Source organism: Ascaphus truei, chromosome 7, assembly GCF_040206685.1.
Source record: "Ascaphus truei isolate aAscTru1 chromosome 7, aAscTru1.hap1, whole genome shotgun sequence".
Taxonomy (NCBI): domain Eukaryota; kingdom Metazoa; phylum Chordata; class Amphibia; order Anura; family Ascaphidae; genus Ascaphus; species Ascaphus truei.
In genome coordinates, this window is record NC_134489.1 from 84,677,675 (window position 1) to 84,684,824 (window position 7,150).

A 7,150-nucleotide genomic window follows, 5' to 3' on the forward strand; every position below is an offset into this window, starting at 1 on the left:
TCATATTTCCTATGTGATGCCCTACTCCTGTGATAGACACCAGATCGGGGATTATTAAAGAAATTTTATATGTAAGTTACTAATTTTATTATTTGTTGCTAATACAATATCTATCTCTCATCTTGGTGCGCTTTTGTGTTTTTTCTTGTTTTGCTGATATTGGTATCACCATTGGGGTTCCGGAGGAGACCACATTTGGAGGTGGGGGAGACACCTCATAAACACAGATGCAGCAAGAGAACTGAGAGGGACCAACAATCCAAGCTTAAAGAGCCAGAGCGCGGACTGAACTTTTCATTGCCTCGTAACAAGGCTTCGTCAGGTTTGAGCCTTGTTACGAACCTTGATTCTACTAGAAATAATTAATAGGAGGTGTGTCTGTTTCTATTTGTCAGGAATCGGCGTTCTCCGCACTCCTCTCACAGAGCACTCTCTCCCCTCAGTGAGTCCCTGGACACACAACACAATCCTGCCTTTCCGGCCTCCGCGGCTCCCCGCCCCTCCCGCCGTCGCGGGATCACTCTTCTCAGCGATTCCTATGCTCAGCGCCGGGCGCGCCCATGCCCTCCCGCGCACACACTTGCACCACCCTCAGGCGCGGTCCACGCGCGTACACGCGTTACAGAGCGCGCTCATTCTGCACACTCTTCTTCCTGTCCCCCGGACCTCAGGCTCCGCCCCTGCACACCGCACGGGCATACTCAGGTTACCAACAAGACTCACCTGGCTTGTTATGCCTGCACCAATCTGCAGTGTCTCCCTGTAGCTCTTCCTGTCCCGTCTCGTTCCTGATTGGACCTCCCTGCTTTATCTAGCTCCTCTCTGCTCTCAGTCTTTGCTCGACATAGTCTCTGTATGGAAGTACTTCTGGATTCTTTCAGTGTTTTCACAGGTTCTGACACAGCTCGTACGACTACTCCCTCTGGCTCTCGATCTCGGCACTCCTTGGACAACGCTCACTCTGGTAACCCCTTGAACACGGCTTGGACTACGACCTATCTCCGCTCTCCACTCCCTGACCTTGGCAAGGCATTCTTCACTCTACCTCTACAACTGGTACCGGCAAGTATTGTCTACATTACTACACCTGACCTGGCAACACTTTATACCACACTCCGGACACGCTCCCTTTGCTGCGGGTGCGTGTATTACCACTTCCCCCTTCAGCTCAGGGACGGGTCTGGACTGCGGGCAGCACCAGCGTAACACTATTCTATTAACTTTATTTATATTGAACTTCAGAACATTTTGCTGGGTTACAGAGTACTCATAATATAAATTTTAAATTTTTATCAGGTGGTGTGTCCGTTTGGACATATAAAATGGTCCTAACTTGATATATATATTATATAATTTAAGTTATGGTGGGTGAAAAGGTGACTAAAACCCCTCCACCATATAGCATATCAAAATATTACTTGTGAGCACATTCACATGTCTTAGACAGGTCTGCAACCCTGCTTTTCGCCATCACCTAGCATACAGTACTTTCACTGCAGCAAGGGATTCTGTATGCTAGGTGATAATGGCGAAAAGCAGGGTTGCATACCTGTCTAAGACATGTGAATGTGCTCACAACTAATATATATATATATAGTGGGTAAAAAAATTACAAAAACCCTCCATAGTAAAGCATATAGCAAATGGAAATATTACTGTATGTTCATTTGCATGTCTTAGACAGGTCTGCAATTTGCTATATGCTTTACTGTGGAGGTTTTTTGTACCCACCATAACTTAACTAAGTGTTGTGAAACCTATCCCTGCTTCACTTTGCATAGCCAGTATAACCAACCCCACACTGAGGAGACCATTAAGGTCGAAAAGGCTGTCTGTGTGTGGGTTTACTGGCTATGCATCTTAACCCAGGCTGTGCTCAAAGCTGTGAAATGCAGCAAGCTTAAGCTTATAGGGGACCATGTTAAATGGTTTTGAAGCAAAAGGTGGCACTGTGTGCTCATTTGCATGTAATTTCCCAGAATCCCTTGCTGCAGTGGAAGCGCTGGGTGATAATGGTGAAAGGCAGGGTTGCAGACCTGTCAAATACATGCAAAAGAGCATACAGTATAATATTTCCATGATATATATATTACACACATAGACACACACACATAAGTAGGACTGTTTAGAAATTATCTTGGCTGTTCAACAATGCACATGCAGAGTGTTGCAGACATAGCTTCACTGGTTTAGCTCTGCCTGATGAGTTTTACAGATGTCAGAGCAGACAGGGCCTGAAAGCGCTTTGGGGTGCTACTTATAGTGTTTACTACTTGTGCTTTGTAAAATAAACAGCCAGGAGCAGCGAACTAGTAGGAAGATCAAAGTATGAGTCTTGAAAAACCTCCAGCTTTTTGGAAGTGGCTTCCTAAATCTTGCTGTGTTTGAGCTCGCCAACAATATCTTAGTGCAGCTGTTGAAGCATAAAATATACACCCCGAGAGGAAAACAAATAGGCAGATAAATCAGTATTTCAGGTTATGTACGCTCCACCAAATAAGAAGTCTTTGTATACTGTGAAAGGCAATGAGCCTTTGAAAAGGGAATCCATTGAACCAACCTTTAATATGTGTATGAATTTATACAATTGGGATTTACAAACTGATAAGAGGTACCACTGTCAAAATATTACCCACAATCCTGTATATATTCCTTTATAGCTACAACAGTTTTTCTGGTTACACTGGAGCTTATTCCGACTTCATTGAGAAAACGAATCCTTCGCGCTGTGCAACACCAGAAGTACTGGGATGGAAAAAAAGTGAAAATAATATTATGAATCCGGATTCCACCTTTGGTGCCTTGAGTACAAGTTCTGTGTATTTCCCTCGCATGGGTTTAAACATTGTTGAGCGAATCCGTTTAATATCTCTGCCATAAATGGGCTCATATAGAAGCACAATCTATAGAACTGTATTTAACACTATTAGTGCTCTGCAATGTTTGACAAACACCGCTTTCACTGCAGGATATCAGAGGCAATTCCAAGGTTTTACATACGTATACAGCTGTTACTACAATACTGTGATAAAATCGTCTTTACCATTTCTTTCTAATGTAAAATTATGTATTTAAATGCACCTCCATTGTTGTAATGCCGTCTCCTCCGTGGCTACCCTCATGATATTCCCCTTTTTCATGATCTTAGTGTAGCCCTCTTTCCTACGCTCTAGAGAGGCTACAGGTACTGCACACACCTGTGGCTCCAGGAGATCTGAGCCTCCGCCACTGGGAGCCTGGGGTAACACTTATCTTAACGGCAGCGCCTCCACTTACCCAGGATCCCCATCATGTAAGATTCCCCTGGGCAAGAACCATAGCAACACACATACAGTATGCTTTGAACTGTTTTACTGTAACGCACGAAATAACCCTTATCACTTTATCATGGCAAGAACTCATTCATTAACTTATACTATACTTATAACGCTAGTGGCTCGGCCACTCTCATAAGGAGTAATGTCTCTGTCCCGTCACCGCGTGCCCCACACCGTGTCCATGTACTATAATTGTATATATGCTCAGTCCTTTGGCCACTCCACTTAGTGTCCCCAAAGAGTGTTCCCTAAGGCGGGATCAGCGCCTGTTGACCGGTGTTGGTGCACTTTGTTAAATACCTTCCGGTCAATGCGGTGACAACTTCAAAAAGGATCCGCCGATCCAGCGCAGTTGGTCTGATGTCGCGATGCTCAGCAACCTGGTCCCAGATGACTAGCAGCAACCACGACTCTGCACTTTTTGTCCCTATCTGTATTCAGTAGGGGGTGATGTTCCTATCACTATTGGGCTTCCCTGCAGCACACAACCTACGGTGACTCAGGGAATCTCTTAGGCCCTGTCATATTCTCTAGCCTTCTGTACCCATGCTTGGCCACCAGGACTGCTGCCACTCTCAATGTCTTGTTCTAGCCTGCAGTACCTATACTTGTCCACCGGGATTGCTGCTGCTAAACTAAGGAACATTCCAGATTCTGATACCTGACACCTCTGCATCCGTGCTCCCTCTCAGCCTGCATATATAAACCTCCCTTTCCTGTTCCTCCCTTGCCTCTGTTTCAAGTCAGACTCCTATGCACATGCCTCTGATCCTGATCTGTTCTTGTACCTGTATTTGAGTCTGTTCGCAGTAAAGGCCCTTGCTGGTAATCTGGCTTGTCCTTGTTTGTTCCCGTTCTCAGTCCCTGCTCCCAGACCCGTCCCTGCTCGCCTGTCCTGTTCCAGTCTCCTCGTTGCCGACCTCTGCTTGTTACCTGACTTCGCTACCTGCTGCCTGCCTCGAACCCCTGCTTGTTACCTGACTTCGCTACCTGCCGCCTGCCTCGGACCCCTGCTTGTTACCTGACTTCGCTATCTGCTGCCTGCCTCTGATCTCTGCCTGTGACCCCTACTACGCTCCTGCTGTTCCGGCCACCGAGATCCTACCTGCCACAGGAGTCTCCCGTGACAGGCCCTCAGGAAAGATCTAGCCTATGCAGGTGGGTCACGGACCCCCTGCACTCACACTACCTCCTTCCCTGCTCCTCCGGTGCCCTCTGGCTAGCGTGGTCTCTCCCCCACGCTTCCTTTTCCTGCCTCCCGCTAATCCAGCCCTCTCCCTGATACAGTCAAATAACTGCTGCAACGGCACTGCACACAACACTGCCTCTTCTTGTCAGAGCACACAGCACTGCAGCTGTGTCACTGACAAGAATACACACACCTAAGGGCAGGATCCCTACCTAAGGGGCCTTCCCTAAGCACTTACCCACTAACCTAGTGGGGAGTGGGGCCTGCCTGGGGTAACCTGGCCTAGTGTAAGAGCCACTTGCTCCTTAAACCCTTCCTCCCCCTTCCTGCTCCCAGCTCCAACTCACGTTCTCCAAACCCGCGAAATGTATCTATCTCTCCTCCCTGGAATTCTGGCCTCTCATTGGCCACTATGAGGCACCTGGTGCCTGCCTCCCTTGGCCTCATGGGAATTGTAGTCCCATGGAGGCCTCTGTAACATTGGGGCCACGTGCGCGATTACACTGCGCATGCGCGACTGTATAATGGCCGCCGCAGCTCCCTAGCCTCATGTGCGCATGCGCGTTCACTGCGCATGCGCAAGCGTATACAATGGCGGCCCCCGCTAGCCGGGTGCGCCGCAGAGCCTCCCGAGGCTCGGAACACTCCCTGCTCCGGCCCCCACCTTTGCTGTGTGCCGGCGGGTCCGTCACTGCCTCTGGCGGCACCCACGACCGCTCGGCGCGCACAGCGGGGGGGGTCTCTGGGGCTTCAAGGGGACCGGGGCTACATTAGCATTAACGTATACGAACATGCAGAACTTTACCTGTGCTTTACTGTAATAACATGCATATACCATATTTAAAACAGCAGTTTTTAAACATGGTGTAAGAGTGAATGCCCCCACACCAAGCCATGTTAATTACGTGTTTCAGTACAAAAAAATAGCAGGGTTCTTTGGAATGTTTATAAATAGAAATATTACATTTTAATGGAAAATCTCAGTACTGACCTAACCTGCACATCACTGTAAAAATACTCAAATATGTTTTTTGTTTTTTTAAACCCATTTTCATTTGTCCTTCCTTTAATGACAATGCGGGACTGTACTACTGTTATTCAACTTAGAGGGGGGAAAAAAAAGGCCGTGCAAGAAGAGTAATAAATAAAAAGATTCTGGGTGAAAATGCCAAAGATTCTTCTAAAAAAGTACATTAATAGTAATTCTGTACTATACTACTCCAGATAAAACCACCATAAAATCTGTCATCTGGTAATGTGAACTGTGCTGAACACTTGTACAACAAAGTTCTGAATGTTGATATCAAAAGGAAGCAGGCTCTTGTTTGCACAGAGATATCATCTGTAGCTGGACTATTAAAGGGGCTGAAAGAATTTGAGTTGGCTACACTTTCAAAGAGTTGAGGGGAGCTGACATTGCAAGTGCACTTCCTAAATACAACCTCTTTTTCCACCATAACCTCCTACGCATCACCTATTATTGCAAGCAGGATATGTACACACATGAAATCTAATTTTGTTAGTATACGGTTGCTCACAATGAAATACGACCACATTTATTTCATCTTTGATTATCATTGTAACCTGGCTTTACATCAGCCATTTGTTTGAGAAATCTTAAATATTTACTGAGAAACAAACTATTTAATATGGATGATTACTCAAAGAATATATTTTGCCAATTCAGAGTTCATTACATTTCCCTTGTCCCTTGAATGTGTGAATTGGGTGTTCGGCTGCTATGGGGACAGACTGCAGTTATAAGGGCTCTCCGTCCTTCAGACATACCGTTCAAAATGATATGTTTGGGATACAGAGATGTAATATTTTAATGTATTCAGGAAACTAATCACGGTAGTTTAAAAACGCACACAATTTGGATTCATATAACGCTACCCTCGTATGCATTGTATTTAAATGAAAAAATATTGTATAAATTATGTATATTTTTTTATTGAGGCACCTGTATGTTACACGATATGGTCCATTATCCTGATTCATACATGCACCATTTGCCAATTCCTCTTTAGTCTTAGAGAGAGAAAAAAAACTACCCTCCCCCATTAGAAGAATAAGTCATTCAAACACTAACCCTATCATAATAGATGAGGGTCAAAAAAAGACATATGTCCATCAAGTTCAACCTATGCTAAATTTAGATGACAGATACTTAGCCTATATTTGTATTTACTGTATTGTGATCCAGAGGAAGGCAAACAAAAAACCCCAGAGAAACATCATCCAAAGATACGTCTAAGGGGAAAAATAAATTCTTCCTTACTCCAAATATTGGCAATCAGATTTCTCCCTGGATCAACATCATTCCCATGTTTACTTATTTGGTATATCCCCGTATACCTTTCTTTTCTAAAAAAAGATGTCAAACCTTTTTTTTTTTTTTAAAGATATCTATTATATCTGCCATCACAGTCTCCATGGGTTATGAATTCCACATTTTACCCTTGCTGTAAAGAACCCTTTCATTTGTTGCTGGTGAAATCGCTTTCCCTCCAACCTTAAGGGATGACCCTGTGTTGTTTGTACTGCCCTTGGGATGAATAGTTCTTTTAAAAGCTGCTTGTATTGTCCCCGAATATATTTGTATATAGTTATCATATTCTCATGTAGACACCTTTTCTAATGT